This window comes from Rhinoderma darwinii, chromosome 10 (assembly GCF_050947455.1).
Source record: "Rhinoderma darwinii isolate aRhiDar2 chromosome 10, aRhiDar2.hap1, whole genome shotgun sequence".
Lineage (NCBI taxonomy): Eukaryota > Metazoa > Chordata > Amphibia > Anura > Rhinodermatidae > Rhinoderma > Rhinoderma darwinii.
The window spans coordinates 59,628,985-59,641,301 of record NC_134696.1 but is presented as its reverse complement, the minus strand read 5'-3'; the positions used below and the strand labels follow the sequence as shown (position 1 = coordinate 59,641,301).

Sequence of the window (12,317 nt, the reverse complement as noted above, 5' to 3'; positions counted from 1 at the left end):
ATTCCGGCGATACCTAATTTATAGCACTTTTTTATGTTTTAAAACTTTTTGCACAATAAAATTACTTTTGTAAAGAGAATGTATTTTTTCTGTCGCCAAGTTGTGAGAGCCATAACTTTTTAATTTTTTAGTCGATGGAGCTGTATGAGGGTTTGTTATTTGAGAGACGAGTTATAGTTTTTATAGGTATCATCTTTGGATACATGCGACTTTTTCATCACTTTTTATTTACATTTTTGGAAGACAAAGTGACCAAAAAAACAGCAATTATTGCAGTACTTTTTAGATTTTTTTTACGGCGTTTACTACGCGGGATAAAGAACATAATATTTTTATAGTTCAGGTCGTTACGGTCGCAGCGATACCAATTATGTATGGTTTATTATTTTTTCAATAATAAATGACTTGATAAGGGAAAAGGGTGATTGTGTTTTATTTTATTACTTGAAACTTTTATTGTATTTTTTACAATTTTTATTTTTTAATTTTTACACTTTTTTTTACACTTTTCTTTAGTCCCACTAGGGGACTTGAAGATCCAACTGTTTGTTTGATGTTCTAATACACTGCACTACCTATGTAATGCAATGTATTGGATCAGTTGTTCACTAACAGCAAGCAGATCAGACTCCACCTCTGGGCGGGGCCTAATCGGCTTCCGTAATGGCAGACAGGAGGCCATTGTTAGGCCTCCTGTTGCCATAGTAGCAGTCGCCAGCCTTGCCATCTTATGGCAGGCTTCCGATTTGCTACAAACCGCTAAGATGCAGCGATCACAATGCATTGCTGCATCGAAAGTGTTATTGGCAGGAATCGGAGCTAGCTTCGGTTCCTGCCGATACAGCGGTGTGTCCGCTGTAACATACAGCGGACACCCACTGCTGAGGATGCCGGCTCAGCTTCTGAGCTGGAAGCTGAGCAGGCACCATCTTGGCGATGGTACCGGAAGCCTTTTAGGCATAGGAGGCTTCCATTTCTGGCAGACCGGGAGGTAAGTATTGGGCCTCCGATCGCATTTGCAGCCACCGGTAACCCAGCGATCATGTTGCCTGGGTGCCGGTGGCTAAAAACTCCTCACATACTGCGATCTCTATTGAACGCAGCATCTGAGGGGTTAATCGGTCGGATCAGAGGCTAGCTCCGGTCCTGGCTGATACCTCAGAGTGCCAGCTGTCACATACAGCTGGCACCCGGCGGTGATGGCGATTGGCTCATCTCCTGAGCTAGCTCCATCTCCTTCACGTATAGTTAAGTGGAAATGCGTTAAAACACAGTTCCCATCACGTAACTGTACGTGATTGGGCGGGAAGTGGTTAAATGCTGCATTCGCTATTGACTGCAGCATTTAACAGGTTAAATTAACGGGATCGCCCTCCGCTTGTTACCTGGAAGTGTCGGCTTTATACATAGGAGAGCTAGGGAATTTTTTTGTGGTATAATTTTGATTTGTTAAACTAACTACACTAAATTACAAAGGGAAAACATAAGGAAATTTGTATTTTTCTTCAGTTTTTCCATTTCCCCAATATAAAACAAAAGGCTTTACCGATTCCTCATGTGGTAAGGTATAATTGTGTGCATTATCCATCTAGAGGGCTATCCTTTGCGTTTATCACGCCTGTGATGAGATTATTATCCAGTTTCTGTGACATAACTATAAGAATTACTCCTATGCAGTGACATGAATTTTCAGGGGTAGTAACTATATGAAGTGCAGAAGTTGCAGACATTCCGGAGAACTCATGCTTGTGGAGTTCATCTATCATGGAAACAAAGCCAATTGGAAACAAAGTGGCTCAGCACTCACCTAACACTTCTGCTGTTTTGTCTTAGCGATCAGTGGGGGTCTCAGTGCTCGGACCCCCATTGATCAAAACTTCTGACATGTTAAGTTACACTTTTAAGAGGACACTAGTACAGTCCTGGCTAAAAATGTTGAAACTGACACAAATTTTGGTTTTCACAAAGTTTGCTGCTTCAGTTTTTATAGTGACAATGTGCATTAACTCTAGATTGTTATGAATTGCAAAGTCATTCCTTGCCATGAAAATGAACTTAATCAGCCCTGCCACGAAATGACCTGCTAATATAATTTCAGTAATCCTCTTGTTAGTTCAGGAGAAAGTGTTAATAAGGACAATGCAGCTGATATCACCCTATCATGCTGATTGAATTATAAGAGCAGACTGGTTGCTTTAAAAATGGGATGGTGCTTCAAATCATTGAGTTCTTCTGTTAACCATGGTTACCTCCAAGGAAACATTTGCAGTCATCGTTGTTTTTCATCAAAAAGGCTTTACAGGCAAGGATATGGCTGCTTGTAAGAATGCCCCTAAATCAACCATTTATCGGATCATCTTGAACTTTAAAGAGAGAGGTTTAATTGCAGTGAATAAGACTTCAGGGCACCCAATAAAGTCCAGCAAGTGAAAGGACCGTCTCCTAAAGAGGATTCAGCTATGGGATTGGTTTAATACCAGTGCAGAGCTTTCTCAGGAATGGCAGCAGGCAGGTGTCAGTGCATCTGCACACACAGTGAGGCGAAGGCTTTGGAGGCTGGCCTGGTGTCAAGAAGGGAAACAAAGAAGACATTTCCCTTTTTAGAAAAACATCAAGGACAGACTGGGATTCTGCAGGAAGTACAGGGGTTGGACTGCAGAGGACTGGGGTAAAATTAGCTGTTTAAGGCATCTGGAAGAATGATTGTCCGGGGAAGAAAAGGTGAACTCTACCATGAGTCCTGCCAACAGTAAAGCATTCTTAAACCATTCATGAAATGTTTGGGTCCTTGGCCAAGAAACTCCCCAGATCTCAATTATATTGAGAACCTGTGGTCAATTCTCAAAAAGCAGATGGACAAACAAAAACAGGCCATATAATCCGTACAGACAGCAATACTTCAATATATCCCACAATGGGATTGTAAAGGATTTGCCAGACACAGGTTCTGTGTCGACGCCCGTGGGAAATCAGTCTGCACCTGCTCCTATGTCTGTGAGACTGACTCCATCTTCCACCACTCTGGATGGCAGGCTTAGGAGTGGGAGAGCCTATCACAGCCTGGCCGGACGGAGCTAGTTCCCGCCCACTGTCTATTTATACCTGCCTTTCCTGTTCCTCCTTTGCCTGTGATTCTTCTATGCTTGTTTCCTGGCTTGCTGCTGCTGCTTGTACTACTGATCCTCTGCTTGTTATTGACCTTGGCTTTCTGACCACTCTCCTGCTCAGCGTTTTGTACCTCGCTCTCTCCTGGTTTGACTCGGCTCGTTCACCACTCTTGTTGCTCACGGTGTTCCGTGGGCAGCTGCCCCGTTTCCCTAGCTTCTGTTTACCCCTGTCTGTTTTGTCTGTCTTGCACTTACTGAGTGTAGGGACCGTCGCCCAGTTGTACCCCGTCGCTTAGGACGGGTCGTTGCAAGTAGGCAGGGACTGAGTGGCGGATAGATTAGGGCTCACCTGTCTGTCTCCCTACCCCGTCATTACAGGGATATATTTAAGTATTGCTGTCTGTACGGATATTTTATATAAGGCCTGATGAAGATGCCGGTGCGGTATTGAAATGCGTAGCCTGGATTACAATAAATAGTTATCTATCATGTGCATTCCTTATAATTAAGTAGCAGCGCCGCTTATGATCCACTTTTTTTTGCATTCATATTTTGTTATAATTGTGGTGGCCAATTGGTCTAACCGGCTTTGGATCTCAGCAGTAGCACTTTCTACAACCAGCAGTCTTGCTCAATTGTTGGCGTGCTTATCCATCTGATCTTTGGTGAGCATTTATTTGTCTTGAATTGACTGTACCGCCTTAGATTTACCTACACTATGTGACGCCATGCTCTTTTTTTCTATATTTCTCAACACTGTAAATATCGAGTCTTTGCATAAACTTGAGGTATTTGTCAATAAAAGATTTAAACATATATGTAATTATACTGACAGAATACCAGTACAGCAAAAAGCGCACCCACATCCAGACTTGGCGCAAGCTGTCAGACTAGGCAAGTGATGGCAAACTCACCCTGCGACGTCCCTGCAGACTGGGGCCCTGCCTGCCTTAGGCGATTATTCCGCTACCTGGATCCTGCTAACAGACCCTGAGTGATCCTGCAGGTGAAAGGGAAACTTGCTTTCACCTGGCAGCTGCCGGTAGATGGAGCGGACAGGTAGAGTAGTCAGACAAGCCGAGGTAATAACAGAGAAGTAACGTAGTACAATAAAACAGAAGAACATTCAGGCAGTCTGAGGTCTATAAATCAAATGGGGTACACAATCGGAATACAAGAGAATATGCAGGAGAGCCGGAGTGAGAACAAGGTAACAATAAACAAATCTCACAGAAGCCCAAGAGCAAATTAGCCACAGCAAGTAATGACAATCTCTGGATAAGAGGTCTAGGACCAGGGTTATTATACTAGTATATGAGGCTAATTAGATGATTGAGAGAAACAGCTAAGAAAAACATTCAAGATTTTAACTACCTTTCAGACCAGGTCTGAGAACAGGGAATGTGACAATATGAAATGCTTATAATTGTACTTCAGTATTCCATACAAAGATCTGACTAAAATATCTAAAAACACTGAAGCAGCAAACTTTGTGAAAACCAAAATTTGTGACAGTCCCAACTTTTGGCCAGGACTGTACTATAAAGTTAGTAGGTTTTGAGGACCAGGAACTGCACCTCTGGGTCCCAGGTCATAGAACCCTACTGATATAATCTTCAGCATTTCTAATTAACCTGTCAGAATACTATAAAAGTGGGAAAACCCCTTTAAATTGTGTTTAAAAAAAATGACTCATTGTACAAGTTTTTCTGCAATAGCTTTTGTATGTTAGTCAAGATACATTTAGACTATAATAACAGCGGGTTGAAAGCTCACACCTTTTTTTTTGTTTTAACACTGAACACACCGACGAATGTCTCAGCTGACAATGGAGAGTAACTGCCTGCTCTTTGCACAATGACAAACTTTTTTCAACTTTTATAAAGCGTGCAGTAAAACATCAGAGGATTTCATTATCTCATGCCTGCATACATTATAGCAGTAATAATTAATTTCCCTTTCAATCAGCAGATTTAGAGATAAGCCACCACATTTCAGGCAGCACAGTGAACAGTGTGCATTCAGTGGATAGTTAGCTGAAATATATCTAGATCTGATGACTACGAATAAAGAGAAAACTATGTAAAGTTATTTTCATGTGCAGTAATAATTAGAAGTTCAGAAAAATGTAACATTGGCTGGAAAATTATAAGTAGAAAAGAAACCTACAGTAAAAAAATGTAATAAAATATATACGCGCTGCCAAAAAAAGCTCTCAGCCGTCAAGGCACAGACTCTACCATGCCACTGAAGGTGTCCTGTAAGTTGCGTGGTGGGGCCCCCATGGATCAAACTTATTTTTCCAGCACATCCCACAGATTCTTAATCAGATTGAGATTTGGAGTAATTGGAGGCCCAGTCTTAACTTCAAACTCTTTATCATGTTCCGCAAACCATTCCTGAATAATTTTGGCAGTGTGACAGGAGCATTATCCTGCTGAAAGAGACCACTGCCATTAGGGCATACTGTTTCCCTGAAGGTTATACTTGGTCTGCAACAATGTTTAGGTAAGTGGTACCTGTAAAACAACCTTCACATGACTCCCAGGACCCAAGATCCGCAACATTGCCCAGTGAATTGCGCTGTCCCTGTCGGTTTGTCTTCTTCCCATAGTGCATCCTGCAGCCATTTCTTCCTCAGGTAAGCATTGCAAACGCACTTAACCTTCCACATGATGTAAAAGAAAACATTATTCATCACACCAGGCCACCTTCTTCCATTGCTCCATGGTTCAATTCTGATGCTAATGTGACTATTGTAGGCATTTTATGCAGTGAACAGAGGTCAGCATGACTGATTTTGGGATATTCAGCAGCAAATGCAGCAAGCCGCAATGTACTGTGTGTTCTGACACTTTTCTATCATACCCAGCAATAACTTTATCAGCAATTTGTGCAACAATAGCTCTTCGGTAGGATCAGACCAGATGGTCTAGTCTTCAATCACCACGCCCATTAATAGGCCTTGGGCACCCATGATTCTATCGCCAGTTGTACTTTCTTGAACCACTTTCGTAGGTACTAACCACTGTATACCGGGAACACCCAAGACCTGCCAATTTAGGGATGCTAGGGATGCTCTGATCTAGTCGTCTAGCTATCACAACTAGTCAAATTTGCACAGATTCTTGCGGTTGCACATTTTTCCTGCTTCCAACACATCAAGATCAAGAACTGATGGTTCACTTGCTGTCTAATATATCCCACCCCTTTTTAGGCACTATTGTAACAAGATAATCTATGTTATTCTCTTCACCTGTCAGTGGTTTTAATGTTATGGCTGTATGGAGTACATGAACAGTATTATACAGACTACATGTATAGCTTCATCTATTTAATGCTAGGGCTCCATCGTGACTTATTGCATGCATTGTTTTGCGATACAATCTCACACAGCAAAATTGCATGTGATAATATAGGGGAGTCAGTTTTCAATATTGCATAAAATCAAGAACACATACTCATACCTCCCAACCGTCGTGGATCCGGCGAGACAGTACCGATTTCTCACCGGGGTCCCGCCGTCCCAGGCGGTCTGCAAAATGTCCCGCTGGGTGCTGCAGCTGTATCAAAACGGCTGATCGCTGCTGACAGGCGCCCTGCATGCCAGATTACCGCAGCAGCGATCACAAGAAGGCAGGAGTCTTGCGGCGGTGTTCTCACTGGGATCGATGCCGGCACGGGAGTGGACCAGTCCAGTCACCTGACCTGTCATCTGATCTCACCAGTCAGGTGACAGGTCAGGTGACTGGACTGGTCCACTCCCGAGCCGGCATTGACGCCAGTGAGAACGCCGCTGCAAGACTCCTGCCTTCTTCTGACGGTGAGTGACGTCAAAGCAGAGCGGAGAGTGGCAGCAGTAGGCTACCTCTACCGCTCTCCGCTCTGGCGGCATTGTGGCACAAAGTATAAGGGGGTTGTGTTGCGCTACCTACAGGGGGGCTGTGTGTGGAGCTATCTACAGGGGACTGTATCTGCAGCTATCTACAGGGGGGCTGTGTCTGGCACAATGTACAGGGGGGCTATGTGTGGAGCAATCTACAGGGGGGCTCTGGTGGATGATTTTTCCATTGACCGGTAGCAGAGTTACACAACTGGAAAAAAAAAATCCCCATCATGTAATTCTGCTACCTGTCAATTGAAATGTCATCAACTACAGGGTCTCCCTCTTGACTTTCATTGTTCTCAGCCTTTTGGTTTGTCCTGCAGCTGCTGCCGTGATGAGCAAATGTTATACCCAAGTTAGGAAAAGTAACATAAAGACGACATAACCGGATCTATAATATCTGTGATATCCAGACAGTCTAGAGATCCGCAGTGAGTATGTGCGCTTGTTATTTGCAGAAAGATCAGGCCGTGATTTAATGTGTTTATGCAGGATATTGGGCGTGGTTAGGGGCGTGGCTTAAAAATGTCCCTCTTTTACTAATTCAAAAGTTGGGAGGTATGCATACTATTGCATGTAATTTTTATTTTGATCTTTGACAATCTGAAAAAATGTAACATTGTGATCTTTATATCGAACATGCAGAACATCACATGCGCACATGTAATTTCAAATGAGACATACAAGATTACATTACACATAACTTCGCACTGCAATGTAATATGACTGCATTTGTGCAATAATCGCATATGATTTATTACCGTGGGGCCGTGGCCTAAGGCAAAGAGTGCTTGTTTTGGTATAGAAAGGTCTCTGGATTGGCTATAAGGCTAGGTTCACACGTCACGTAAAAATTACACTGTGGAACCAGCCTAAAAATGTGCACCAAAATCTGCAATGAAATCCCTTGTGTTACATATAGATTTTTATTGTTAATTGTGCTGCGGAATTTAGCGGCAGGTTTCACTCATCGCATTGTAATGAAGGAAAGCTGCTTTGAAAATTCATGGTATTTACGCAACAGATGAGGCATGTAGCTGTTTTGAAAATCCGCAGCAAGTTTAGAGTCCACGGCAGATTTTTTTTACACTGAGACTGAAAGAGGCTTGTTAAAACATTGTACTGTTATAACATTGTACTGTACATTTTTGCAGAATTTTGGTACTGATTTCACAACCAAAATTACACAACAAGTAGTAGCATCTGCATGGGGCCACAACCCACGCCCACAAGCAGTGGGTGCTTTTTACAAACTGATAGTTAATGACTGCACGATTTTGCAGGTAATACTGCAGTTTCACCCACAAACCCACTCTTCCATTAACAATCATGTTTTTTGCAGGAAAGACTACTGTATTATAAGCAAAATTGTGCTGCCAATTAACAAGCAACTTGAAAACCCTGCCAACCGCATGTGGACATGGTTTTACCCGCATGCAGCTGCTGCAATGTGGGAAGTACCCTGAGGCTTGAGGAGCACATGCAATTTTTACGCAGTTTTTTATGCAGTTCCAATGCAGCTTTTTTTAGCCAAAGCCAGGAGTTTGGCTTGTGTGTAAATTTTGCCTAAAACCTGGTAAGAGGGCCTTGTTGCTGGTTTGGGAAGAGAATATTTTCTTCCAAAAGGTCTGTATTGAGAAGTAATTCCCCAAATATGGGAGAAAATTGTATTTTCATTTTCACATCTCCAGCATAGAGGCAAAACTGTGGGACAAACCCTAGATCTGGAGTTTTGTACCATCCAGATATTATTGTGTAACTTTTTAGTGTTTCAATTCTAGTACAAATTGACGTAGATGCATTATTAAGAAAATTTAAGGTTTGGGTTTTGTAAAATATGGTGTTCTCCTTTTTCCCGTTTCCCTATGAAAAATGGGTTAATTGATTCATTAGTGATAAGTTTATATAATAGGGAAATGGCATGAACAGAGGAAGTATTAGTTCTGATATAAAGTCTGCAGGCGTTGGGTATATTGTCTTCCAATATCCCAGAAGTGCTGGGATCAATAAATCTGTCATCCCTTACACCCACACAGAGCAAACAAATCAGTTCACCATTCACTACAATAGAACTAGAAAAGAAGAAGAAATAAAATGCACAACCAACAGGAAATATCCGGAGCCAGTAGGCTCCTCTAAGCTATATTACAAAAGATTTAAAGATATCCTCTCCCTTTATATGATCCAATATGTTCATAGTACTATATAGCTCACGTACCTCCTTTTAAAAAAAAAGCCCTCCATGGTACATATCACACTCATACCTATAGAAGGAAAACACCTTATGTTCTTTGCTGTTGACCCATCTTATTACTAAACAACATAATCAAATGATACAAAAAATACAAACAAATTCTGACAAATTTAATAAACGCAGAGCAAGTAGGTTTCATCCCTAAGAGCTTCAATAAAGTCAACTGAAATTCCTAAACTTTCAGGGTTATTTTTACGGCCCTCTCTTGCTTAATTAGCCAATTATCTTTAATTTAGAACCTTAATGAGCTGCTTAAGTATATCACCATGTGATGGTTTAAAGGATAAAAGTAAGGCCTCATGTAGTTCAGCTGAAAAGTGAGCGTCATGCTTCCAAAAACCGGACTGGCATGCTGTCGCAGCCACTGTAGATGAGCAAAACTTGCAACGGACTCCTATGATGCTGCTCAGGTTTGACGCAGAAAAGGCCTTTGAGAAGGTCTCCTGGCCATTTTTACATACGACATTACAGCAGAGGAACTTTGGCTCGGGTTTTAGGAATCTTCTCCAATATATCCAAACTGGCGCGCAAACACAACTTACAGTGAATGGACAAAATACCGACCCACTGGACATTTTTAGAGGCACATGTCAGGGATACCGCCTTTTACATTTACTCTTCGACCTTTCCCTTGACCCTCTTTTATATCACTTACAGCTTATCCAGATCCAATCACATTGCGGCATTTGATTTTGGGTGGCTAGCATAGACCTTCCCAATTTCCATTTCGGTGGTGTGTTGTTTCTCTCACATATCTAGTGGTCTCCATTACAAAATCGCCGATAAATTTATATAATGCAAATATCAATCCTTATATATCAACATTGGAAAAGACTTTGAACAGTTGGAGACATTTGCCCCTATCATATGTGGGAAGAGCCCATCTGCTTAAAATGGTGGATTTCCAAGACTTTTATACCTCTTCATTTCATTACCTATTTAGCTATGTCCTAAAGATGAGAAGCAGATCAATTATTTGTATCACTCGTTTATATGGAAGGGGGGACGCCCACAAAACCCTTAAAACTTAATGGGGGTCTCAACATTTCTAATGTCCTGGCCTCTAATATTGCGGCGTTATTAAGTGGTGCTTTGGATTGGTTACATAATACCTCTTTGTTTACGGACCCTCATAGAGATGGGATTTATAATCCAACTATTGCATTGCCTAATTTACTGCATCAACCACATTCTAAAATTCCGGAAATGCGGAATTCTAAACCATTATTAATCACGACATGGCTAGCATGGCAGAAGGTGAGATTTATAATGTCTCTTCATCCGAATTACTCATTGCTTCTCACTCTGACATATAACCCAGCCTTCCAGTCCGGCACATCACACGGTAATTTCTTTCAGTGGCAACGGGAAGGAATTAAGAACATTGGTCATCTTGTAGATGCCCATAATAAGACTATTCTCACTCTAGATGATCTCAGAAGCAAATATCCTCGGCTAAAAATCACACTTTTTGCATCTACAAGCTTGAAGCTTCATCACTCAGATACTTCCGCACCTGACTCCTCTGGAGTGAAACCCAGCCCTTCGCTCAAAGGGACACACTTCTAAATACTACAAGTTTATACATTGCCCCTTGGATTATCAAGAGTCTCGGGTCGCCATGACTTACTGGTTGTCTGATACTCCACAATTAACAATACCGATGATGCTCTCTGCCCTCAGCTTTAGATGTCTCCCCTCCAGCCTATATACTGAGATGACTTTACGGATCTATCATGGGGCATATATCTCACAAGTCCGGGGGTTTAAAATGACAAAAGTCCCCAATGACAAATGTTTGAGATGTCAGGAGGATTCAGCAAACATTTATCAGTGTCCTTGGGACTGTCAGATAATACAGTCTTTTTGGAAGAAAATACATGCCTTCATTACCACTCATATGGTCACCTATGTCCCGCTTAATCCTATCTGGGCCATTTTTGGGCACATTGAGATGGACACAACTCCTTGCATACTGGGCAATAGAAAGTTATTGTATATGACCTCTGTGGCAGGCCTGAAGACTATTCTGCATACATGGACGCACCCCACACACCCTCCATTCAAAATGTATCTGGAAAAGCTCTCCTTCTTAATGAAAATGGACTGGATGGAGGCTTCAACCAAAAAATAAACTCTTTTTTTGAGAATTGTGAAAGTTTTATTGCCATACCTCCAGTGGACACCCAACAAATTATTAAAACTTGTTTTGAACACACAATATGGTTTCAAGAATGGCTTGTGGAAGGAGACCCACCAATCGTTTAAAACCTTCTTAGGCTTCGTTTACATCTGCGCTAGGGTCCCGTTCCGTCTGAGCTTTCCGTCGGAATGGAACCCTGACTGACACAAGCGGACACCAAATATTTCCGTTTCCAGCACCATTGATTTCAATGGTGATGGATCCGGTGCCAATGGTTTCCATTTGTCTCAGTTGTGCAAGGGTTCGGTCATTTTGACTGAATCAATAGTGTAGTCGACTATGCAATTAATTCCATCAAAACGACGGAAACCCTGCACAAGTTTGGTTTCCATTAGTGTCAGTCAGGGTCCCGTTCCAACGGAAAGCTCAGACGGAATGGGACCCTAGCGCAGATGTGAACGAAGTCTAACTCTGCCCCGCCAAACCATACAACACTACCCTACAGAATGCATAAAATTTATTACATTGTTCCAGGGGAAACCCTAGATAGGAAATGGAATGATTGCATGGGAGTGCCGATAAGTTGCTCTGGGGTCTTGCGGGCCATGAACATATGAGGGACCGACTGGTCCTATATGGAGCAGGTGAGATTTGGTGATGAGATAAGAGAGAATGTTATACTTGTTTTATAATGTTTTGTTTTCTCTTATTATTTTCATTAATTTCTCCAGTAATAAGACATGTGTATAAGTTTCTCTGCAACAATATCTCCCCTTCCCCTTCTCACTCAATCATAGCTACCTAGTCTTTTCTTAGAGCTTAATGTAACAATTTATTGAAAACTCAATGCTATTTCTAGTAGTTTATACTGTATTTGAAATGGTATCTTCACAAAATTTTTACAAGGACATGCTGCTGTTAAGTACA

The 12,317-nt window shown here is 41.9% G+C and overlaps 1 protein-coding gene across 1 annotated transcript in view; it reads right to left on the bottom strand.

Moving 5' to 3' along the window:
• Window positions 1–12,317, bottom strand: part of CACNG8 (calcium voltage-gated channel auxiliary subunit gamma 8) — a 178,245-nt gene that overhangs the window by 17,588 nt on the left and 148,340 nt on the right. The gene's annotated exons all lie outside the window — the stretch shown is intronic.